Raw genomic sequence first — 27,136 nt, 5'->3', positions numbered from 1 at the left:
ATGTGCTGGAGAAATGCTCCTAAGCTAGGATCACAAATACAAACACTTCCATAGAAGTAGAGAGAGATAATACATCACAAGGAAATGATATGTTGAATTGAGATATATTAAAATGTGTAAAATAACTTTCTTATATAGGTAAGAAGCTAGAGAATTAAGAGAATAAAATATGACATGTCCCAATTAGATGCAAGGGTAGGTAGAGAAGGTAAAGTATATCTACCTGATGCAAGTATCAATACACTTCAGAAATATGCAATACATCTAGTTATCTATTTTTTTGGTAGGTAAATAGTAGCTAAAGAGCTTCACTAATTTCCATTACTATTAAATTAGTTCACATATTTGACTAAGAGCCACTAGAGCCCATCAATAGGCTTCAATCAAAACCAACTTTATAAAAAACTATCTTTTTTCACTAAAAAAACTGCCCAAATCTCTTGGAAGTTTCAATTCTATGAACCACCCATTTCAAGAGAGGCCCCATATTTATCTCAAGAAAGACCCCATAAATAGAGTTCACTCCAACAAACAACACTACTAATATTTTGTGAGTGGACAAGAACATTGAAAGATGTCACATTTTTCTTACTTTTTCATTGCACCACTATCTAGTTCTCCGTATCACCATCTTCACCCTTTAATTCCTTCATAGAATTACAAACCCCAAGGGACTTAGCAAGAGAGAATGTAGAGATCCCACACAACACCATGATTGGGGGAGAAGCATTGACTACGTTGGGATTTTCTTTCCTAGATGATGGTGAACTAGCTTTGGCCCCAGGATTGGAAGCCCTCGATGGGGTTCAAGGATCAACTTGGCACTTTGAAGGGACCAAAGGATCAAACTTGCATGTTGGAGAATATATTTTTGAAAAATAATCTTTGGCAATACTGATAGAAATCATATTCCTCTCTTGGCATGAAACCATATTTTCCACAATATAATTATGATAAGAGACATCCTTTCATTACATAGCCTGATTATCCATCATTTTTTTAGAGGATTGGGCATCCATATGTCTAACATTATAACATCTTCAAAAATGAAAGGGAATACCTTCATAGTATACCATCTAGTTCCAACATCTATAAGTATTGCTCGAAGAGATCTTTGTAGATAGATCTTTGGTGATGTCTATTTCAGCCAAAATGTCAGTGGAGGTTGTGTGTGGGTTCATTGAGGACCCATCATCAAAAATAAAAAAATTTCCTGAAGAGTTTCTAATTTCCTCAAACCAGGAGTTAAATTATAAATGTAATGGTAAATTCAAGAGTCTTACCCATATAGGAATTTTGGAGAAAAAATTTTAATTTGGGAAAAGGATGGTTGCTAGTGTTTTAGCACTAGAAGGAGAATTTATCATGGTTTGAGGAGGCATGACGACCATGGAAAGAGGGCCATTGATCCTACTGACACCACCAAGGAAGACCATTCATGGATGAGCTCCAAGAGCCATTGTAGCAAACCTTAATATTGACAATTTCGCACAATGGCATCACACAACTATGTGAATATTCTAATGGTTCTATTTGCAATATATCTAATATTAACCTAAATGAAAATATTAAATAATTATTCCTAAGGCTGGACTTAAGCATGAGTAAATGATCTTTACTCCAACACCCACCTTAAGTACAACTTAAGGATAACATTAGGGAGAAGAATTATTATATAAATCGATGCAATACTAATATGAGAATGCAGTATATGGGTCCCAACAACTAGGCCTTGTTATGTACCCAAGCACAATGTAAATGCAACTAATCTCTCACAAATGGAGAAATAGAGAGAACCTCATGGGACAAAACTCCTCTCCAAAATAGAGATAATATAAATGAATATAAGTGATAGGATGACTAATGAATGAAGTTCTCAGCACCAATATCCCCCAAGAAGTGCATCCATCATTAGAATACAATCAAGAATCACCCCATAGGAAGGAGGAAGAGAGACATAATATCCCCCTATAATGAAGAAGCTCTAATGTAGATGAAGTATGCTTGGAAGTAAAAGATTATCTAATGCCTACAAGTAACAGATCTTCCCTTAGGAAAAAATAAGTTCAACTAAAAGATGGAGGAAGGAAGTCTCAAAATAGAATTCTCTAAAAACTAAGTAGGAGTCTCCAAGTATGAGTAAGCTAGCACATGCTCATGATAAAATGAAACCAAGGAAAGCGAAAAATCAAGTAATTGAGGAAACTTTTCAATCTCCAAAGATGAACCAGCAATGGTGCTCAAATTATAATCAAGGAGGAGCGGAAACCTTTCAAGTATGTCTCCCAAATTCTCAAGATGAGACTCAACAAACAAACATGAAATACCTGCCAAGTACTCCTCTATCAAAGTAAGTTGGAACACTATGATAAAATTGTTGAACAAAATAAATCTCCAAATCTAAAGAAGCATGTGTAGGAGGAAGCTTAAGGAGATTAACAAACTTATTAAGAAGAACTAAATTACTCCCCTAACTAGATGAAAGAGTCAAAGGCACATATGGATTATCATCATCAATGAAGTGGTCAAAGCTAAGCACCTTGCACTGATGATCAACCCTCACCACTATCACCAAACACTACAACATAAAAAAATTGATTATTGGTACTTAAGATCTATCCTGAAGTGATGCTCTAAGAAAACCCAGAATCATGGAATCATTTGAATGGGTGATGTGAATTGAAGGTATTGAATCAACAATTTACCCAACATCTCTATGAGCTTGAGTGGTGATCAAGGCATGACCCTTTCCCTTGTATCTGGGAGAAGTATCCTCATATTTGGTAGATGAAGAAGAGGGTAGAGATGTAATATGATATTCCTTGATGAATTGCTTCAATTCATGAATTTCCTATTTGTAAAAACTGGATTCGCCATGTTCCTCTTTCTTACAAAATCCACATGTGATGAGAAATTTTCTTCACTATGTCGAGTTTCTTACAAAAGGTACATTTTGGTCTACCTTCTTATGATGAGCCTCCATAAAAGTGGTGAAAGGAGACTCACTAGATGCTATCTTGGGCTTGCTATTATTCTTATCCTTTCCCTTAAAAGATTGATTCATCAAAGCATGACTCTTACAAAGAGAATTCATCTAAATCAACTTGGCTTGCGCCCTAGTCAATCGATCACAAAACACCTCAAAAAATGGCATCTTATGATATTCTCCTATAGAATCCATAGTAGAATAGAAGACAAAGGAAAACACTTCAAATAAGCCTCAAAGCTTAGAGAAGATCAATGAAATACTCTCTTTTTCTTCTTTGGAATGACCGCATCATTTAAACTGTGAAAAAATCAACTTGAACTATGCAAAGAAATATTGATGGTGAGAAATGCGTCAAGAGAGAGAGAGAGAGAGAGAGAGAGGTGAGATCGGCTTCAAACTATAAGACATTGAATTGATTGACCTTACCATGCAACTTGGCAAGCTTATCCCACAATTCTCTAGGTGTTGTGCACTCAACAATATGAAATAATAAAATTATCTAACACATGAAGATCTATGAGTTTTTTTGCCCCATCCATTTTGTTTCTATGAACAAACTGCTTAAATTCTTTAGTGAATTTTCCTTGGCCAGCATCCAACATTTTCCAAATACACCAAGATTGGAAAAATTGGAACACCTTAAGATTCCACATACGATAGTTGTGTAGAGTGAGCAATTCAATCCTAGGATCTAACATGATTTATAAGTACATACAAAAGTCAAAAATGTACTATACATACTCCTCCCAAAATAGATACAATCTTACTCTACAATTCCCAAACACTAAATAACTTGCAAAGATTAAAAAAAAAAAAGGAAATTTTTTGTAGAAGGTACCTAAAAATAATGGACAAAAAATTAAAGAGGTACCTTGTCCATAAGGATAAATATTGGGGCCCGGAGGACCGGTTATTGGGGAGTTGGCGAGCAAGCCGCGCCAACTAAGCACTAATCACCAATGATCCAGACAAATCAACATGCCACTGTGGCAAGCAAGGGAGAACAACAAACTGTGTGCACGTGTTAGAGAGGTCCAGCGTGGCTAGGTGAACCTATGATAGCACTCGACTTAAACAATAAAATGCCTTGTTACTCGGTGAATGAAGGGAAACCACTCCTCTACCTTCAACGAGCCCACCTCATCTCCACTATGCATGAAAGGGTGTAAAACCTTAAATATAAATGTTTGAAACTATATTAAAAATTAATTCCATAATAGAAAATCGACGAATTAGAGAGCCACACAAATAAGTCAAGTAACATAAATAAGAACTCAGCCAAACAACATTAAAATTATAGGTTGGAGAGTTTAAACCATGAGCCAAATGCAACTTGATCTGCAAGGCCATGCAAAAAAAAATGAACTGCTACAAAATATTCGAAAAACAGCCATGCCATACCAATACATGGACTTCTGTAGATAAAAGTTAGAGGTGCAGCTAAAACACCACCGAAAAAAATGCTCCAATAGATAATGCTGTAGTGGTCAGATTCAATGGATGGGTTGGTCAAGTAATATGGCTTTCAATCTCAAATCTGGGTTGGTCAAGTAATATGGCTTTCAATCTCAAATCTTACAAAAAGTATTGAAAAAACATGATCGCCTGACAATCGTTAGATATACATTGTTGCCCTTAAACACAAGGAAATTGCCAAGAGCTTGTAGCCACCAATAATATATTCGCAATCACCAATTGCTTAAAAAATCATACTAGCTGAAGAAACGAACAGTGGGAACCTCAACTCAGCTAGTGAGATCTCTGACTAGGAAGAGATGTTGATCTATAAACTCTTATACTATGTTGGAGCAATGCTCCCACGTCAGGATTCTGAACACAAACACTTTCATAGAAAGAGAGACATAATAAATTATTAGGAAATGATATATTGAGTTGAGATATATTATAATGTGTGCAACAGCTTGCTTATATAGGCAATAGCTTAGAGAAGTGAGAGAACATAAAATTATATGTGTCCCAATTAGATGCAAGGATAGGTATGATGCAAGTATCAATGCATTTAAGAAATATGCAATACAATTAATATTAATATAAATGAAAAATATTAAATAATGATGTCTAGGGTTGGACTTAAGCATGAGTAAATGATATTTACTCAAACAATATAAAGAAGACAATAATGAATAAGATTTAGAATACCACAATATGTATGTGAAATCAAGTAAAATTAAGTACAATTTAATTGTCAATAAATAAAAATAAAAGGCTCATGAAAAAAATAAAACTCTCAGATTATAATCCATCAAACCTTTAAAAATGTTTTTATTTTTCAACTTTTGTAGACCTTTCTTTTCTATGTTGTCTAATTTATAGCTTCATAATATAGTATTTTTAATGCATAGATCCAATAGAAAGGACACCCATAGGTACCTAAAATTAATAACCAACTAGCAAAGATGATATCATCTCTTTTTTCAATAAAATCTTGTCATACTTATTTTTTATAGAATATTTTATTACAATCAATAATACATCCATGAAGATAAAACAATGTGTTGGCGAGAGACACTATCGGAAGAGATAACTGCTTGAGGAATGTTTGGGTGTTGTCATTCATGGCAACTCAAATCAGAAGCTACATTTGGGATATACAGAATCATTCTACCGGAAGTTCGACATCTATTTTGATTAAGTCTAGAAGGTGGAACACAGTAAGACTGCATTGAGTAGAACTCAATTTTGGGTGCACATTTTTCTCTATGGTGGAAGAGGTAGTTGATTGGATGATTGGAATAGTTTAGTCCACAATCTAGTATTGATTCTCATGCAGGATTGAAGATCCGACATCTGGCATTTCAGTAAGAATAGGGTTATTTGGGTGAGTAATGGTGTAGCGTATTATGCAGAATCTTTGGAATAATTTTGTTCATTGGTTCCAAGTTTGAGGTTGTTGAGCTGACATATGTGAAGCATATAATAATTTTTTTAATTCCACATGTGAATTTGTAATTGAATTGAGCCGACTTCTTTTTACACATTTCATATTTTGCAAATATTTTTGGAGTCGACATTGTTGACTTAAAAAATGTGATGCGGATATATAAAACCGATCTACATGGTCATTTTGGAGATTGATGTTTGTCTATGAAGATTGTATGAGTGTTTGAGCATAGTTTCACGTGTGCTATCTTTGGATCTATGCTCCGGTGTATGACAGAACAACAGAACAAAGTAGTGTGCCAGAATAGTGGAAGACAAAAACTTTGTGCTTAACCAGAACTGCACTATGGTATTTGTAGATGCTATTCATCAGTTTAGACATTCAAGTTATTATTTGTAATCATTTGTAAGATAGTGGGTCTTCTGGGGGTTGTAGCCCTCTCTTGTAACTGAGTAGTGAGTTATAGGCAGGGTGCCTGAATGTATGCACATTGCCTATGTAATATTATTATACTCCTGATCGTGCAATATTTTAATATTGTGGGTCTCAATCGCAGTGTGGTTTTTCCCTTTTTGGGTTTCCATGTAAAATTCTAGTGCTTGTTTGCATTGAGTTTTTGCACTTTACTTTTATTCATTTGCATCAAGTGGTTTAAGAATCATTTCATGAAAGTTAAAAATTGTAGAACATTGATTCACCCCCCTTTTCAGTGTTCATTGATTCCAACAATTGACCTATCATAGCCTAGTTCCTCAGAGGAAGCCTAACATCTTGAGGAAGATCTAGAATAGTGAATCAATGGACTCCAGTTTACACTTCAATAACTCACAGTGGTGCTTGAAGATCTAGATATGTAGCAAGAAAAGAAGAAAATAGCCTGAGAAGAAATGTAAGTGATGCTAAATAATTCATTAAATCATTGAAATAAAATGTGAACACATCCAGATAAAAGAGAAAGGAGCTTATGGATAAACTCGTGGAGAAAGTAGCCCAAAGCATTGACAACCAAGTCTTAAACGACAAGATAGATGAATGTGAAAAACTTGTTAGAGATAATGAAGCCTTGAAGAATGAAATGCAATCCATTGTGATGAATCTGAAGTTGGTATTATGGATGTGTTGCATTGGTTTTTCCATTGATATCAACACTTATCAGCACTTATCTTTCAGGAAATCTTTGGTTATGTTCACCAGCATGTTCAGTGACTTATACATAGTCACCGGTATTTGGTTCACTGACAGGTTATATTGTTCACCGACACTGAGGATGATTTGTTATCATCTGGAGATCACTTGGTTATGTTGAAGACATGCTTTGGACACTTGTTTTGGAGATTTGGTTATTGGTCTAATCAAGTTTTCATATTTATTGCTACCAATAATTGGTCTAGGTTATGGACTGGCAAGCATTATCTATTTCAAATCAGCACTAAACATTATGTAGATGATTTATTGATTGGTTATTATTGTAAATGAATTGAGCCGACATGATGCATCACATATTGATTCATTTGTAATTGATTCTATTGTAATATTCTTAGTGAGTCAACCTACACATTTGCTATTAGGTTTTGGTATATATGTAAGATCTCATTTGTGAGATTATGTGGTAGAGGAAGGACATAAGGTATTATAAGGCTATGATATTCGGTATATACAAATATGAGTAGAGCTACTCATGCAGACATCATTTCAAGTTTCAAGGAAGGTTTGAAGAAGACAATCAAAGCTTAACCGGTACTGAATCCAACATATGGAGATGCTATTTTGAGCAGTACATTATCATTAGATTTAAGCATCCAATTCTAGTCAATGTGACTCTCATTTTGTGTTTGAGTAGTGATCTCTAGGTAGTTGGCCTTACTGCATTTGCAGACCCCATTTCTACACACATACTATCTGCAGTAGTATCATCTAATTGTGGGTAAGGTTTACCACCGTGGTTTTTCCCCTTACAGGGTTTCCATGTACAAATATATGTGTTATGTGTTGTGGATGTTATTTCTCTTCCTCTTTCATGCATTAAGCTTCACCGGTATTGTTATTAACTATTAAACTGTCAACCGACATTAAGTTTGGTTTATCAATATTATGCATCAAGTTTGATTAAGTTATATTTGGGTTGAAATTAATAGACAACTGATTCACCCCCCCCCTCTCAGTTGCCTACGGGTTCTAACAATTGGTATCAGAGCTAAGTCCTCTTTTTGCAAAAGTTTAACAACTTGAGGAGATTCTATGGCAACCAACTATTTTAGGAAGGATAGTTTGAAACTTGATGGAATTAACTATGGTATATGGAAGATCAAGATGGAGACACATCTGAATTGCATTGGAAGAGACATATGGGATACTACAAAGAATGGATATGTTGGTCCTACATAGAGTCAACCTAATCCACCAAACCTGGCTAAAGATCAGAATGATGAATACTAAGAGGGGGGGGGTGAATTAGTATGCCAAAAATTACTATACTTAAACACTTTACTAGTCTAGTAGTAAACCAGTAAAACTATTTAGCAAACAAACTGGTTAGCACACATGCAAACCAAATAGAAAATAATGCATTCACCCATAGAAGGACAATCACCATAACACAAGAGATTTTGACATGGAAACCCAAATGGGAAAAACCATGGTGAGATGAAACTCACAAGTAACTATCTACAAAATAGGAACTAGACCGGTCAAGGTCATACAATGTTCTTTACCAGAATAGATCCTGCTAGGAATCCCAATCTGTGTTAGGAGATAAGTCCGATTAAGGACTACCTTGCTAGAGGATTTTAGATCCACAGATGTGAACCACCTTGTTAGAGGATTTACAAAAGGTTTTTTGGGCCTACTTGGTTAAGGGCTTCACACTTGTCGAAGATGTGAGTAATCAACAAGTGAGTGATCTAACAAATAACACAGATTGCTTGGTTAGATCCTTGATAGCTCGTTCCTAATGCATTCCTGCATTACTTCAGTCTTCAACACATTCACACTCTACCTTTTCTCACAGACCTAAACTTCTCTTCTATAAACACACTTAAAAAAACTCATCAACCACCTTAAACCCTAGCAACACCCTAAAACCCTAGACATTATGTCCTTATAAAGGAATCTGATTTCAAGTTGGTCCAATAGGATTACAATACAATTTCCTAGGTTCAATGCATCTGGACACTTTTGGTAACATGACACAAATGCACCGCCAAAGTGTTGGGACCGCCAGACAATCGGTGGATGGTAACTCATCACAAAATTCTGGTTGGTAACTCATCATAGAGCATTACTGGTTCAAACAAAATACCAGTTTAAGCAAAATATCGGTTGCCGGTTTGACAAAATGAAGACTGGGAAATATGAGTTGTGCCGCTTCGTTCCTTCGTACCGCTTGAGATCCTTGAACTGCTTGGGGTCGTCATACCACTTGAGACTGATAAACACTTTCTGCAAAACATCGATAGTCTAAAGACTATAATACATCATACCGGTTGGAACAAATACCGGTTGAGCTTTAACTCATACATACAAAAAGTTATCTCAAATAATGTGTGTGTCCATCAATGATAATCACAGTATCAATCATCAAAAATGCCAAAAATCTCCCCCTTTTGTATTGATGGCAACACTTAGGAAAATTTTGACATCTAAATGTTTTACAACAAAAAAATATGCCATAATCAAAATTACTCCCCCTAAGCATATACACTATCCCTTTTGCAGAAAATATAATGTATACTACTCCTTAACCGAAATAACATGAAAGTATACATAGTATGCATCAAAATTTAAGTACTAGTATAATTCTCCCCCTTTGCGAACAATGACAAAGTATAGTTTAATAACCCCTGTTCCTTTAGCATTAATAACTGATTTAAAGAGTTTATGATAATAAAGAGTGAAACTTGTCAAAAACTGATTTAAAGTCCTGCATAAATGTCTTCAGGGATAAAGACCATGATTCAAACAATGAGGTAGCAACCTCATGCTCCGTTTGCATCTGATAAACCTTTTCCTCCATGGCATCCATGGTACTCTTTTCTTGAGTAACCGTTAGGGCATCAATACTGAGGTAGCATTTCTGGAGAATTTGCAGTCTTGGCAATAGGATCAGTTGAAGTTCCTGCAAATTACATAGTCTGGTTGCTTATCTCTGCCTCTAGTCTTGCAGACTGAAGTTGAAACCGATGGGTAGTTTGTCCATATGTGGAGAAGGAGTCACATGGCATCTTGAAGGTACTAATAAATGACTGCATATCAATTTGTAGTTTGTCCTTCTGAGTGAACACATCATCACAGAATACATGAGGTTGACAAATCTTGTTGAGTAGTAGATTTCCCTCATTCATTGCATCTCTAATGTCCTTTTGTGCCTTCTAAAGATCATACCGGAGCTCTATTAACTTTCTCAGCAAGGCAGTGTCCAGAGCCTTTTGATGTTCCTTCTTGGCATTTGCTTCCGCAAACTCTTCTAGGCTTTGCACCTGGTCTTCTACAACTGTGCATAGGAGTTTCAATTGTGCAAGTGAGGAATCGGTATTAGGAAGGTTCATACCGGGTATCAAACTGGTAAGAGTGTCCACCACAGCTTGGATCACATCTTGCTCCTTTTTCCTCCTTATCACTTCTAGGCGTTCTTGAGGAACCTTAATGCTCTGCAACAATTTTGATTCATTTGCAGACTAGAGGTCAATGGGACTAGTAATGTCAGCAAGTTTAGCCTAACTACCGGTTGCCATTGGGGTCTCCACCTGTGTGCTCTTTACTGCTGCTTCCTTGTCCTTTTCTTTTTGCTTATCTTCTTGAGTCTTCCTCTGGTCCTCTTCTTCTTTCTTTCTTTTCTCTTCTTCTTGTCTCTTCTCTTCATCTTTTTGCTTTGTCTCTTCTTCATCCTTCTTCTTCTCCTCTTCCTTCTTCCTCTTCTCCTCTTCCTATTTCTTCTCTTCCTCTTTCTGCTTCTCCTCTTCTTTCTTTTCCTCTTCCTTCTTCTTTTTCTCTTCCTCTTGTTTCTTATTTTCCTCTTCTCTTCTCTTCTTCTCCTCTTCTTTTCTCTTATCATCTTCCTCTTTCCTCTTTTCCTCCTCTTTTCTCTTATCCTCTTCCTCTTTCCTCTTTTTCTCCTCTTCCTCTTTCCTCTTTTTCTCCTCTTTTCTCTTATCCTCTTCCTCTTTCCTCTTTTTCTCCTCTTTTATCTTATCCTCTTCCTCTTTCCTCTTTTCCTCTTCTTTTCTCTTATCCTCTTCATCTACTTGTTTCTTCTTTTCTACTTCTTGTTGCTTCTTTTCTTCTTCTACCTTCTTCTCCTAACCCATTCCTTCTGATGGTGTACCCTAAGTAACTTTGTCACCATCTAAGGCATCAACGTCAATGGGTTCCATTTGTTCAGTGACTGGTTCCCCTTCACTATCATATACTTCATCCAGTTTTGATATTTTCGGTTCTTGGTCAGCCTTCTTGTTGGCTTGATGCATTTCATGAGTATGTACAACACTAATCATGTGAAGATGAGTGTCTTTTTCAACATCATCAATTCTCTCTTCTAATAACCAAAGTCTTCTCCTTCTAGTGAAGAAGAGTCCTTTGTTTCAGTTAATGACTTCAAATAGCTCAAAATTGGATAGGTCAGGAAAGTATTGGGCAAATACTTTCTCCCTTATTTCCTGTTCCTTCTCTATGGCAATGCACCATTTGTTGTCTAAAGAATTATACAAAGAATCTGGTGTCTCAGATCTAATTTATAAAGGCGACCAGTCATTAACACACAAATACTTAATGATTTCTTGTTCAACTTATTCCTTTTCATCATCATTGAAGTCATCAAAATAATGAATTAAATCATTCACCAATTTTCTCCTAATATTCTTTATAGTTCTTTGACAATGTGTCAAAGGTTTGTAAGAAGAAATATCAATATTTACCGATGCAGATGTTGTCAGTTCATTTTTTTTCTTTTTCTTCATTTGCTTAGTCTTCTTAGGCGATTCTTTTGACATAGTTTCTTCTAATTTCAGTGTATTGCTTTTTGTCTTCCGCTTCCTCTCAAAGACTTTGGCAGGTGCCGCTTTCGGTTTCTTCTTAGCTGGTGACTGCTTGGTCACTTTGGGACTAGCTGCAGTAACCAGTGTCGATGCTGAAGGCACTACCTTTCCTTTCTTTACTGAGGGTTCTTCAACCGGTGTAACCCTTTCCAAATAGGTGTTGGTTCTCTTTGCCTTAGAATCAAGGGGTGAGGCAATTAGGGTATAAGCATACCCATCCAGTATATCATACATTACCTCATATCTCATAGGCTCCACGTCTTCTTGTCTTGGCTCAATGGCCTCCATTATGGATTCATCCACTTTGATGGTGAAGCAGATGTCTTCCTCATACTTTTTGACTATATCATTGGATATTCTTACCCTTTGGCTCATCTTGCGTCTGAACTCATAAAAGCATTTGTTCAGTACTTCCGGATAGCCAGTTCCAACTGCTTGTAGACTTTCCTTGATTTTCTTTGTCACTGGTTGGTCAGCAGACCACTAAATATCACCTACTCCTAGAAAGTAGCCTTGGAAGTAAAAGAACAACCCAACCAGTAGTTGTCCGAACTTAAATCTTAGTGCATTGTCCTGTTTGATCGAATTAAGATTCATGAGAAGTTGTCTTTGCATACAAGTGCATAGATCAAATGATGCATCTTCCTTGATCATCCTGTAAGCGACATTTACCGCTACAATAAAGATAGAATTAATTCTGCTAGTAGAGAACATCCGGTAACCTATCACCATGCAGGCATACTTGACCAGATCATCCCTGATTGAGTTGATGGTCATTCCACGTGAGTTGCTCATTGAACCGATGAGCTTGGACATTTTAGTCTTGCTGACCTTCCTTAGAGCTGACACTTACCCTGTGTTACAAACACCAGTGACGGCATGAATCGCTTCTGGTGTGATGTCATGCGTTCGCTCTAAGTACATTTTATCACCGTGCAATCTTCTCAGAATGATGCAAATATGATCATCTAAAAATTCTTCAAGAAAATAGACTGCGTCCTCTCTAAGTACATTTTATCACCATGCAGGCATACTTGACCAGATCATCCTTGATTGAGTTGACAGTCATTCCACATGAGTCGCTCATTGAACCGGTGAGCTTGGACATTTCAGTCTTGCTGACCTTCCTTAGGGTTGGCACTTACCCTATGTTACAGAAATCAGTGATGGCATGAAACACTTCCGGTGTGATGTCATGTGTCCGCTCTAAGTACATTTTATCACCATGTAGTATTCTTAGAATGATGCGAATATGATCATCTAAAAATTCTTCAAGAAAATAGACTGCGTTGTGAAGTTTCTTCTTTTCCAGAATGCTGAATTCCAGTTTAATCTTCTTATCCTTCCCGCAGAAGAAACTCAACTGGGAATGGATCACAAGAGACCCTAGGTCTTCGATTTTACAGTCTATGTAATCAGAAATGCCTTCCTCCACTATAACTCCAATGGGTACTAGGGATAGGGCATTTTATTTTTCCTTTCGTTTGATGAAATCTACAGAATCAACAGGTGCACTAGAACTAGCATGTGATGCAGAAGCCATGATAAACAGAGAATTTTGAAAAATACCTTCGTAGATCAAAATTTAGGGCTTCGCAATTTGAACTTTGCTACACACTCCTTGGGTTGCTGAAATACTGCTTTGCATTCTACACTTCTCGAACAGATGATTGCCTCAGATTCTTCTTCAGGATTATGATAAATTCTTTGAATCATAGTGTAAATCACTTTTCTTTGCTCTAAACTTGCAAAACTTCTTCACTAAAAAATGATAAGTGAGAAATGATTTGAAAATTCCTTTTAAATAGGTTCTCCACCTACCATAATAAATGCTCCACTATTAGGGCATAAACCCTAATTTTCCTTTTACCATTTCCAGTCTTCTGCTGACTGATAGGTATCTCATACCGATTAAGGTCTTGTATCGGTGTCAATCGGGGGTTTGAGATATTTCACCGTTTGCTCCCCCTAAGCTTTTTGTAGCTTAGTTTGCTGGTTTCTAAATTTCCACACTAGGTGCAGAAACCAGTTCATCTTGCAACACTCATGGTTTCTTTTTCTAGGTTTTGTTTATATCCACTTGAACAGTTTCAATATCAATCTTTCCTTCTGGAGTGACTGGTATGTCATTTGATATGTTCTTTCTTATTCTACAGAATCTGGCAATGTGACCCGGTTTGTTGCAATGATAGAAAACCATTCCAGGTGCTCTCCATGGTCCATTATTCATGTTACCATTCTTCCTCTTGCATGTTGCAGCAGTATGACCATGACAATGACAAATCAAACAGTTTTCTCTCCATCCGGTTGCCGCTTGATAGCCACTGCTACCTGACTGATGATTAAAGGTATTAAACCGGTTGGGATTCTAGTTCACAAAAGGTTTTGGACCAACTCCTTGAGTCCTCTAAGGATATCTTTTAGTGTTGTTCATAAAATACCTACATTCAGATGCTCTGTGCCCAAACTTGTTGCATGCATAACAATTACCATTGAACTTATTGGATCTAGGTACATTGTTTATAAAGTAAGGAAAATTATTGTAGGCTTTTCTCCTACACACATTAGCAATATGTCCTTCTTTAAGACAGTTAAAGCAAACAGGTTTGAATTTTTGCTTACCTTTACCTTTGAATGTCAGTTGCTTCTTCGATGCTTTAGCATTTGCACTAGAGGTCTCACCTTCCTCATGACCAGAGTAACCAAGTCCATCAGTATTCTTGACAGGTTTGGCCGATTCAAGCTTTTGCTCTAGCTTAACAATACTCTTATTAAACTTAGCAAGTATTTCCTTCGACTCAAAGAGTTCTTTGGAAATAGTAGCATTTGTTTCCATCAAGTTTGCATTCTCAGAGATGGCTATGTTCAGTTCTACTTGCATGTTTTACTTTTCCAGTTTGCTTGCATGGAGTTGAGCGGTTAGGGCACTGATTTCTTATTTTAACTTGGAGATCTCATGATCTCTGTCTTTTACAAGATCTTCAACTTTCCTCCAGTTCTCAAGCTCTTGACACATTCAGATAGTTAGTCCTTCCAACTCCTTTCTTAGGTTGGTATTGGATTCATTCATCTTTTCTACTTCTTGAATTAGGGCTTCTATGTCCGCTTCATCAAAGGAACTATTTTCAGTTAGCTCCATCAGTTTTTCAGCATGTTCTCTCCTTTTTGCCTAAGAGGCCTTATATTTGACCATAAGTTCATCATAGGCTTTCTCAGACTAAGTGAGCTGATGAGTAAGTTCCCTCACAGTGTATTCCCCCATATCTCTTTCCAAGTTGTTAAACTTATAGAAAGGTTTTCTCTAATGCCAATTGATGAATACTAAGAGGGGAGGGTGAATTAGTATGCCAAAAATTACTGTACTTAAACACTTTACTAGTCTAGCAGTAAACTGGTAAAATAGTTTAGCACACATGCAAACCAAATAGAAAATAATGCATTCATCCACAGAAGAAAAATCACCATAACACAAGAGATTTTGACGTGGAAACCCAAATGGGAAAAACCATGGTGAGATGAAACTCACAAGCAACTATCTGCAGAATAGGAACCAAACTAGTTAAGGTCATACAATGTTCGTTACAAGAACAGATCATGTTAGGAATCTCAATCTCTGTTAGGAGATAAGTCCAATTAAAGACTAGCTTGCTAGAGGATTTTAGATCCATAGATGTGAACCACCTTTTTAGAGGATTTACAAAAGGCTTTTTGGGCCTACCTGGTTAAGGGCTTCACACTTGTCGAAGATGTGAGTAATCAATAAGTGAGTGATCTAGCAAATAGCACAAATTGCTTGGTTAGATCCTTGATAGCTCGTTCCTAATGCATTCTTGCATTACTTCAGTCTTCAACACATTCACACTCTACATTTTCTCACAGACCTGAACTTCTTTTCTATAAACACACTTACAAAAACTCATCAACCACCTTAAACCCTAGCAACACCCTAAAACCCAAGACATGATGTCCTTATAAAGGAATCTGATTTCATATCGGTCCAATAGGATTACAATACAATTTCCTAGGTTCAATGCATCTGGACACTTTTGGTAACATGACACAAATGCACCACCAGACAATTAGTGGATGGTAACTCATCACACAGTATTATCGGTTCAAACAAAATACCGGTTTAAGCAAAATACCGGTTGCTAGTTTGACAAAAGGAAGACTAGGAAATATGAATTGTGTCGCTTCGTTCCTTCGTACCACTTGAGATCCTCGAACCACTTGGGGTCTTCATACCGCTTGAGACCGGTAAACACTTTCTGCAAAACACCGATAGTCTAAAAACTATAATACATCATACTGGTTGGAAAAAATACTGGTTGAGCTTTAACTCATACATACAAAAAGTGATCTCAAATAAAGTGTGTGTCCATCAATGACAATCACAGCATCAATCATAAAAAATGCCAACATAGGAGAATGATTGCAAAGTAAGAGAAGCACTTTTGAGCGCATTGTCAGATCAGCAAATCATGGGATTGTCAAACCAGTCTACTGATAAAGCTATTTAAGATAAATTGGTGACATTGAATGAAGGTGATACCACTGTCAAAATTGCAAAACTGGAATGCTTCTAGGTAAGGTATGAAAATCTGAAAATGGAAGAAGATGAAATAATTTCTGCTTTTATGGAAAGAGGTAATGAAATTGTTTTGGGTATACAATGTTGTTGAAGATCCTTAAGTGAAGATGAGATTATCTCTAAAGTTTTAAGACCATTTCCACCGACATACAAAATGAAAATAACTACTATTAATGAATTAAGAACAATGCCCAATACATTAGTATCTAGAGATACTTTGGTTGGAAAACATTCAGCTTTTGAACTTGAGGAATTTGGTCCTCTTGTTACATTTAAGACAGATTTAGCTTTCAAAGCATCATCATCATCTACAACATCATCATTTGAAATATCTAATTGGAAAGCACTTTATGCAAGAGAACTTGAAGATATCAGAAAGGAAAATGAAGAATTGGAAGAACTTGAAGCACTATTTGCAAGGAAAATGCCTAAAGGTCCAGCTGGAAGTAAGTATGAAGGTAAAGAACCATTTAAATGTTTTAATATAATAAAATTGGTCATATGGCATCTAGGTGTCTTGATAGACATGCAAGATTAAGAGAAGAAGCTAAAAGAACATACAAGCCTAACCCTGAATATCAGAGATACATATTTAAGAAGAATAGAGACAAATCATGTTACTATACCAATGAAGGAGTTACTAATGATTTTGTTGCAATAACAGAAGATCAACCGGCACCTGCTATACAACAGGTAGAGCAAGGCCTAGCAGATAAAATTGAAGAAAATGATGAATGGATCATTGATTCTGGATGTTCACATCATATGACAGGTGATAAAAGTAAATTCTTAACTTTTTCAGGAATATAATGGAGGTGTAATAATATTTGGGGATGATAAAGCTTGTTTGATCAGAGGAAAAGGCACTATATCTTTTGATGGTAAGCACAATACTGATAACGTTTATTATGTTAAAGTTTTGAAGCATAATCTTTTGAGTGTTGGTCAATTAGTTGAAAAGGAATTTCAGTTACAACTCAAGAATGGTAAATGCAAAATCATGAATAGAACTGGTTTGGAAATTGCAACCGGTAATTAGACTAGAGGTAATATCTTTCATTGGAATAACAATGAGAAGACATGCTTGATTGCACATATTAATGAAAGTTGTTTATGGCATAACAGACTTTGTCATGTATATTTCAATTGTATTGTAAAGATCAATACAACTAAGGCAGCAAGGGATTTACCTAAGATTGTAAAACCTCACAATCCGGTATGTAAGAAATGTCAATTTGGAAAGCAAGTTAGAACAAATTTTAAGAGTATTCCAGAGAAATCCAATAATGTTATTGATTTATTTCATATTGATTTATGTCATCTAGCAAGAAGTAGAAGTCTACAAGGAGATAGATATTTTATGCTAATCATTGATGATTATTCTAGAATGTGTTGGGTTACTTTTCTTAAGGAGAAATCAAAAGCTTTTGGGAAATTCAAACTATTCAAGGCAATGATAGAGAATGAAACCAGTAAGAAAATCAAATGTTTAAGATCAAATCAAGGAGGTGAATTCACATCTAAGGAATTTAATACATTCTATGAAGTGAATGGAATCAAAAGACAACTATCAGCACCTCAGACACCTCAGCAAAATGGAGTTGTGGAAAGGAAGAACAAAACTATTCTAGATGCAGCTAGAAGCATGATATCAGATGGAAACCTACCTCATGTGTATTGGAGAGAAGCAGTGAATACAACAGTTTACACTTTCAACAAAGTTCACATTAAAGGTGAAACCAGTAAGACCCCTCATGAACTATGGTTTGGTAATACTCCTACTCTTAAATATTTTAGAATATTTGGAAGCAAATGTTATATTAGGAGAGATGAGTATATTGGTAAATTTGATCCTAGAAGTGATGAAGGAATATTTATTGGTTATTCATCTAAGAGCAAGGCATATAGATGTTTTAATAAAACATTGCAGAAAATCATTGAGAGTGCAAATGTGAAAATTTATGAGCACTTTAGAAGAGACTCAAGATCTATGGGCTCTGAACTGACAATTGTGATAATCACAAATGAACCTATACAGAATGCACCAGTACATAATGTTGATCTAGTCACACCAGCATCATCAGAGAATTCCACAATGACTAAAGAACAACAACATGTGAATACACCCAAGTATGTGAGATTGAATCACTCTAAAAGTTAGATAATTGGGAACAAGTATCAAGGAGTTATGACAAGAGGAAGACTGGAAAATGAAGAGGTATGCTTAATTTCTCAATTGAACCTACAACTATTTTTGAGGAATGAGAAGATAAACATTGGATTAAGGCTATGGAAGATGAATTCGAACAAATTGAAAAGAATAACACATGGACATTGGTTCCCTGGCCTAAAAATAAAAATGTAATTGGAACTAAATGGGTATTCAAAAATAAACTCAATGAAGATGGTAAGATAATCAGAAACAAAGCAAGATTAGTGTGTAAGGGATATTCATAGAAAGAGGGAATTGATTACAATGAAACCTTTGCACCGGTAGCTAGAATTGAGGTAGTTAGACTATTTCTAGCATTTGCAACAAACAAGAGCTATAAAGTATATCAAATGGATGTTAAATGTCCATTTATGAATGGTGATCTTGAAGATGAAGTTTACATTGAACAACCTGGTGGATTTTATTTGACAAATGACAAAGATATGGTTTGTAGGTTAAGGAAATCTTTCTATGGATTGAAGCAAGTTCCTAGAGCTTGGTATGCTAGATTGGACAAATATCTTTTGAAGCTTGGTTACAATAAAGGTAATGCTGACATCAAATTATATTTCAAAGTGACTAATGATGACATCTTAGTTATTGAAGTTTTTGTTGATAATATCATTTTTGGAGGAGAAGATGGATTGTGTAAAGACTTATCTAATAAAATGCAGGACGAATTTGAAATATTTATGATTGGGGAGATAAAATTCTTTTCAGGATTGCAGATTTCACAAACTGATAAATGTATATTCATATTTCAATCAAAGTACTTGAAGGAACTACTGAAGAAATTTGGTATGGAAAACTCTAAATTGGTATCACAAATCCCATTGAGGTTTTTCCGTTACTGGGTTTCCTCGCCAAAATATCTGTGTTAGAGTGTGCATTGATGTTGGTTCTTTTGTTTCTCTTTACTGCATTATTGTTTGCTCATCGGTATATTAATTTTAGTTACAAAATTGCAAATAAGTTTAAATCTTTCATCTACTAGTCAGACATTGATTCACCCTCCCCTCTCGGTGTCTTTGGGATTAACCAGGTTACTAACACTATTATACGATAATAGGTCTTAAATATGGCATAATAGGTCTTATTATGACTTAAAATAACCACGCATGAAAAAACATTTCACATTATACTTGACTCCCCTTAAGACCTATATTATGTGATATTAGGACTTATTATGTCCTATTAGGAATTATTATGTGATTATAGGTCTTAAATATACCATAATAGAGCCTATTATGTCATAATAGGTTCTATTATGACTTAATATGACCACGTATGCAAAAATATTTCACATTGTACTTGAGTCACCTTAAGACCTATATTATGCAGATATAACGACCTAGTACCTGTGATATTAGGACCTATTATGCGATAATAGGTCTTAAATATGACATAATAGTCCACCTATTATGGCATAATATTTAGGTCTTACTATGACTTGGAAATTTGGTCTCAATTATACTTGGATTTTCATTGCATTAAAAATATTCTCCACCATCTTAAATTATGTGTAGAATGGGCTCAAGAAGAAGGAAGTTCTCATGTGGGAGTTGGGGAAAATATGTCTGATTGTTATGATTGACAAAACTGGTCAATCTAGAAAACCAGTATATGTGCTAAGGTTCATCATTGATGTCCAACACTTACTGGTGAAGACACTAACTGGTGAAGTTGTATAGGTAAAGTGGTGTTGCTTTTCAGTAAGCAATAGTGAATGGAAAGAACATTGATATTGAATGATCAAAGTTTACTTCAGCTCAAGGTAACAAACATTAAGTTAACCAATCTATCATTCAGGAAGGTTGGTCACTTTGGTGTTGGTAAAATTATGAAAGGTGAGTCAGGCAAGAAAAATTTCTTACTCCAACCAACCGGTAACTCACTGGAAAACAGGGGACAGACATGATACTAGCACAAAAAACTAGCAGTCAAAGAATGAACTGGTAAAGTAAGAAGTGTAGTTACATACCGGTACACTGATATGATAGAAGGAAGACAAACGATCACCATAAATCCCAGAGTAGTGATCGGCCATTTAGTTGTAGTGGCAAAGAATGAGTTGGTAAGCTTGTGTCTATGCCAAATCATTTGTCGGTAAAACTAATTTTCAATTACCATCCATTCAAGCATGATTACATGTAGATTATCTAGTTCACATTAATTTGACTGAACTTGACTCAGAAGTTTCTATCCTTGGGAGATGTGGTGGCAGAATTGGTTGAACACTTGGCAGATTTGCTGAAAGGCATGCAGAGAAAGAGCGAGGGAGTTTGAATTTGAAATCTTCTGAAATCCTTAGTTGATCTAATTGAGGATATGCTTGAAGATGTCAACAAAAAATGTATAAAGAGTTTTGGAGCTCTTTCTAAAATTTTTGATCATGAAATTTCAAACAAGGAAATCTTGTTGAAGGCGATCCAAGAAGAAGACTAGAGTGAGAGGAAGTGATAAGAAGTTTTAGCACAGTTGAGTGTGTGTGTGAGAGGAAAATCAACTAAGTAGAGAGTCGACAAACAAAGAACCAACTGAGTGTAGAGCCAAAGTGCAAAGGACTAGCAGAGTGCAGAGCCAAAGGTCAAAGGATCGGCAGAGTGTAGTGCCAAGGGATAGGTGACCGACTGAGTGAATAGATGAAGGTGTAAGAAGGAAACCAGTATTGTGCAAAGAAGACACAACCATTCTATATTGAGTGGAATGTATATTCAGATCTTATCAAGCTATTAGTAGGTAATTCAACATATCATCCATCTGTTGCATTCTAACAACTCCAACATAAATCCCTTAACTGGGTGGACTTTAATAGGTCCCTATTATAAAATCCCTTAACTAGGTAACATCTGAACTGATGTTCTAAGTCCTTTAACTAGGCTACCTTAAATAGGGTAAAGGCACTACCCGGCCTTGATCAAAATCCCTTAACCGGGTGGCACATAACAGTGTGTTTGTAATCTCCTAATAGAGATGGCTCTTAACTGGGCGTACTCGAGAAGGGTGAAAATTTTGTGAGTTCCTACTCACATTGTGGTTTTCTCCCTATTGGGTTTCCATGAGATAAATCCTTGGTGTCACTATCAACATTTCATGCTTGCATATTTTACTTCAGTGATTAAGTATATTGTTGGATTTTAGATGAATGAATATTTAAGATAAAAGTTAAATTGTGAAAATTTGATTAAGTGTTGATTCACCCCTCCCCTCTCAGCATCGGTTGGGACTAACAATTGGTATGAGAGCATAGGTCCCTAGAATCAGAAGAAGCTTAATCGGCTTAGGGAGAGATTCAAGATGATGCGTAAGGAGGGTCCTAATTTTTCTAAGGAGAACTACATCTTATGGTGTGGGAGAATGAAACTTTATCTTAGATCCTTAAGTGAACACTATTGGAACCATGTGATCACAAAATACAATGAACCTTCAGGGATTCTTACTCCTGACCAAATAAAGGAAAGGCAAGATAATATTGTTGCTATGGATCTGATTGTTAGTACTCTTTCAGATAAAGAATTTGCTAAGGTGCAATATTTGAAAACAACTTTCCAGATATGGAATAAGTTGAAGGAAGTCTATGGGGGAGATCCTCATGTTCAAAAGGGCAAAGTAGATATCCTGAGAGGAAAGTATGATGAGATGAGATTGCAGGAAAGAGAAAACATAGAGTAGTATAGCAAGAGGATAAAGGATGTCGTAAATTCTATCAAGAATGCAGGAGCAAAACTTGAGGAGGAGGATGTGGTTAGCAAAATCCTGAGAACTCTACTACCACAATATTCCATAAGGGTCTCTTGCTATCTAGGAACTCAGATCCTTGGGAACAGTCAGTGCAACTCTTGAGTCACTGATCGGTATGTTGACTACTTTTGAATTGAGTAATTATGATAACAATGCACCCAAGATTGATGTTGCCTTCAAAGCATCCATGGTGCATACACCCATAAGGAGAAGGAAAGAAACCAATAGTAGCTCTACTACCAGAACTGTTCATTCTCATGAGAGTGACAACTTGATCTCTGAGGAACAAGAGCCAGACAAGATTGAAGCTCTACTGGTAAGAGGATTTCCAAGAGGTAAAGGTAAATACAAAGGTAAGTTACCCTTAAAGTGCTTCTCCTATAATTAGATAGGTCATATTTCTTCAAGATGCCCTAATAATGACATAGATAGAAAGGACAATTTCAGAAATTATAGGGACAAGAGCAAGAAGGAATGTTATCTTGTAGTAGGAGTCACTGATGAAGAGTCAGAGAGATCTGATGATGATGGCATTGCCTTCATGGTATTTCCTAGAGGACAACATAAATGAGGGATATATGGCATTGATTTATAGCACAAACTAGTGTGGAGAATGGGTGATAGACAGTGGCTGCACTCACCACATAACTAGTGATAGAAGAAAATTCCTCAGCATGGAGGATTGCAATGGAGGAATAGTGAGGTTCAAAAATGATGCCCCATGCAATAAGAGGTAAGGGGTCTATAGCCCTAAATGATAAGACAAATTTTGATGATGTCTTTTTGGTAGAAGGATTAAAGTATAGCTTGTTAAGTGTTGCACAACTTAATAATAAAGGATACTAGTTATAGTTCAATATCAGGATATGTAAAATAAATGACAAATCTGGAAGTTTAATTGCCACTAGTAAATAGTCAAGAGGCAATTTGCTTCATCTAGACACCACCATAGATAATTGTCTAGTGGCTAAGGTAGAAGATAGCTGGTTATGGCACAAAAGATTGTGTCATGTTAATTTTGATAGCATAGCTAAAGTTAGTAAGGCAAAATATGTAAGAGGTATGCCTGACATAGTAAAACCTGAAAACGCTATGTGCAAAAAGTGTCAACTAGGGAAGTTGACTGGGTCCAGCTTCAATAGTAAAACTTTCTCATCTAAAAGTGTATTGGAATTAGTTCACACAGACTTGTGTGGTCCCATGAGAACCAAGAGTTTGTATGGAGACCAATATTTTATGTTATTTGTGGATGACTTCTCAAGAATGATGTGGATTGTATTCTTAAAAGAAAAATCAGAATCTTTTCACATGTTTAAAGTGTTTAAGGGTCTAGTAGAAAGAGGAACCGGTAAGAGTATGAAGTGCCTAAGATCAGGAAAAGGAGGAGAGTTCACCTCTCAATAGTTTATAAACTACTGTGAGGAATAGGGAAAAATGAGATAAATGTCTGCACCCAAAACTCCTCAATAGAATGGAGTTGCTGAAAGAAGAAACAAAATTTGTATTGATTGTATCAGAAATCTAATGATACAGAAGGATATCCCACATACCTTCTGGAGAGAAGCAATAAGCACTACTATATACAGTCTAAACTAGATATAGGTAAAGAAGGGAACAAATAAAACTCCTTTTGAATTATGGAGCGGCTACTCACCTAATGTTTTCTATTTCAAAGTATTTGGAAGCAGGTGCTTCATCAAAAGAGATGAGTAAACTAGAACATTTGACCCAAAGAGTGATGAGGGAACCTTTTGATAACTCAATGATGAACGGTGAGTACCAAATTTGTACTGAGAGGGGGGGTGAATCAGTACAGGCACAAAAACTTTTCCCTAACTGGTTTGATTGCAAACAGTGAACTTGACTGGCAATCACTAACACCGGTCTGAAGCAGATTACTACCAATTAAACACAATGCTACTGGAAAAGACATAAACTAGCAACACTTAGATTTCCATACAACCTACTCCCTCATTTCCACTTTATCCTTATGCATAAATAGATAATCTATCATCAGAGACACAATAATTTACTAGCATAACATGATTCACCGCTTGACAGAAAATAACAAAGCATCACATGAAAGAGGCATCACACATGACACACATATTTTTCATGTGGAAACCCAACTAGGAAAAACCACGATGGGGATGAATACCCACAAGCTATTTTTGAACTCTTTAGAAGTCTGCTCTATTAGGAGCCTAGTCTGGTTAAACACTGTTACAATAGGTTCTATTAGGAACCGATCCTATTAGGGATCACTCGGTTAAGGGATGGCTAGAATATCGAGTTAAGGGTTAAACCATGTTAGAGGTTACCTTGTTAGAGGAATTTGTGAACTCAATGGCTTTGAGTCACCCTGTTAAAGGATTTACAGCAAGTTGGTTAAAGCTACCCGGTTAAGGAATTTTCCAACTGTTGAAGTAGATAAAGATCAACAGGTATTACAATGATTTGGTAATAGCACTCAATGCCAATGTAGATCCACTTTAGTTCCTTTCTTCTGCACACACACTATGCAGGTATCAATCCTCTTATCTGGTCTAGCAAGAATCATGTATCTCTGCACTTAGATACACACACAACATTTGCCAACAACCTCAACATGAAACACAACATCAACCTTATAGAACACAGATAGGTCGGCAGCATAAACCTTAAACCCTAAACATTTAGGTTAAGAAATTGATTGGTTCAATCCTGACCATTGAGAACTTTGCATTTGAATACAATGGTCTTGAATAGATCTCAAGACATTCTCCATTGTTCGTTCTTCACCGCTTCATGGAGGCAATAACCCATCACGCATTCTCCATCATTTACAGGGACTTCGCACATTCCCAAGGTAGATAGGATCAGTCTCCTTCATGCAATATCCTTCATGCACATAAGGCTGACATGGCAACATGATCTGATCTTCATTACAATGCTAACTCATCACACGATGTCATCGGTTGAATATCACAAGCTTGGAACACTTCAACCGGAAACCTTGAAGCTAAGACTACCAACTGGTAGTCCTACCACATTCCATGTATCGGTTCACATTTCAACATACTAGTTCACTTGGACAAACATACCGCTTCACCTATTGCACATATACCGATTTACACCACCATAGCGGTTCTCTTTGCCAGTTGCTTAACTTCAATATACTAGTTCACTTCTTAGCATATTGGCATCAATGACAACATACATTATCATCATGTCATCATACTCTTACACATATGCCAACAATCTCCCCCTTTGGCATTGATGGCAATATACAAAGATATCACTCAGCATCACATCTTCTCCCTATTGCTGCAAATATCTTCCCTGCTTCACATCTTCTCTCCCTTTGACAACAATGCCAAACTAGAGGCACAAGCTTTCTTGTTCCACTATGTTGCTCCCCCTGAGGAGTAGCATCCATCAACACATCAATCCTAAAAAATATTGGACACTGCAATACCTGACTGATGTGGAGCACATACTTTTAGTTCACCTCTTGAAGGGGCAACACTCCTAATTCACCTCTCAAATAGATAAATGAAGCCTTTGGTAGAGGTTTGGTGAATATATTCGCTAACTGCTCCTTACTGGAAACATGTTCCAATACAACCTCCTTGTTTTCAACCTTCACCCTCAAGAAATGATACTTGAGCTCAAAGTTCTTGGTTCTAGAATGCAAAATAGGATCCTTGGAGATGTTAATTGCACTTGTGTTGTCACAAAATATACTTACCGGTTCAGATACAAGAACTTTGAAGCCATTCAATACATGCTTCATCCAAATAGTTTGGGTGTAGTTCATAAAAGCTGCAACATACTCCACTTCTATTGTAGACTGAGAGATACAACTCTTCTTTTTACTCATCCATGAGACTAGTCTACCACCAAGGAAGAATGCACCATTGGTTGTGCTCTTCCAGTTATCCACATTACCACCTCAATCGACATCGGTAAACACTTTGAGACTAAAGTCATTGTTGTATGGATACCACAATCCATACTCTATAGTTCCATTCAGATATCTAAGAATCTGCTTGACTGCTATCAGATGGGATTCTCTTGGGCTTTTCTGGAACTGAGCAGTAATGCCCACTGCATGTGCAATGTCCAGTCTGCTATGCACTACATAATGTAACTTACCAATCATTGATCGGTATTCCTTCTTATTTACCATCGCTGAGTCATCCTCTTTTGATAATTTGCAACCGGTCGCCATCGGTGTACCAACTAGTTTGTTGTCTTCCATGCCAAAACTCTTCAACACTTCTTTGACATACTTGGACTGAGTGATAAAGATTCCATCTTTTATTTGTTGAATCTGTAGTCCAATGAAGAATTTAATCTCCCCTATAAGTGACATCTCAAATTCCTTTTTCATCTCATCTGCAAAATCATGACTCATCTTGTCATCTCCTCCAAAGATGATGTCATCAACAAATACTTCATATATTAGAATCTGATCTCCTTCTGATTTTAAGTAGATATTGCTATCTTCACTTGTTCTTTCAAATCCAATCTTCACAAGATGGGAGTGCAAGCGTTCATACCATGCTCTAGGTGCCTGCTTTAGTCCATACAAGGCTTTATGTAGCCTACACACCATATCACTATCTTCTAATAGGGCAAACCCATCTAGTTGTTCTATATGCACCTCCTCTTCAAGCATTCCATTTAG

Source organism: Cryptomeria japonica, chromosome 5 (assembly GCF_030272615.1).
Source record: "Cryptomeria japonica chromosome 5, Sugi_1.0, whole genome shotgun sequence".
In the NCBI taxonomy this organism is placed as follows: Eukaryota; Viridiplantae; Streptophyta; class Pinopsida; order Cupressales; family Cupressaceae; genus Cryptomeria; species Cryptomeria japonica.
The sequence above is the reverse complement of the archived record's forward strand: the minus strand, read 5'-3'. Positions refer to the sequence as shown.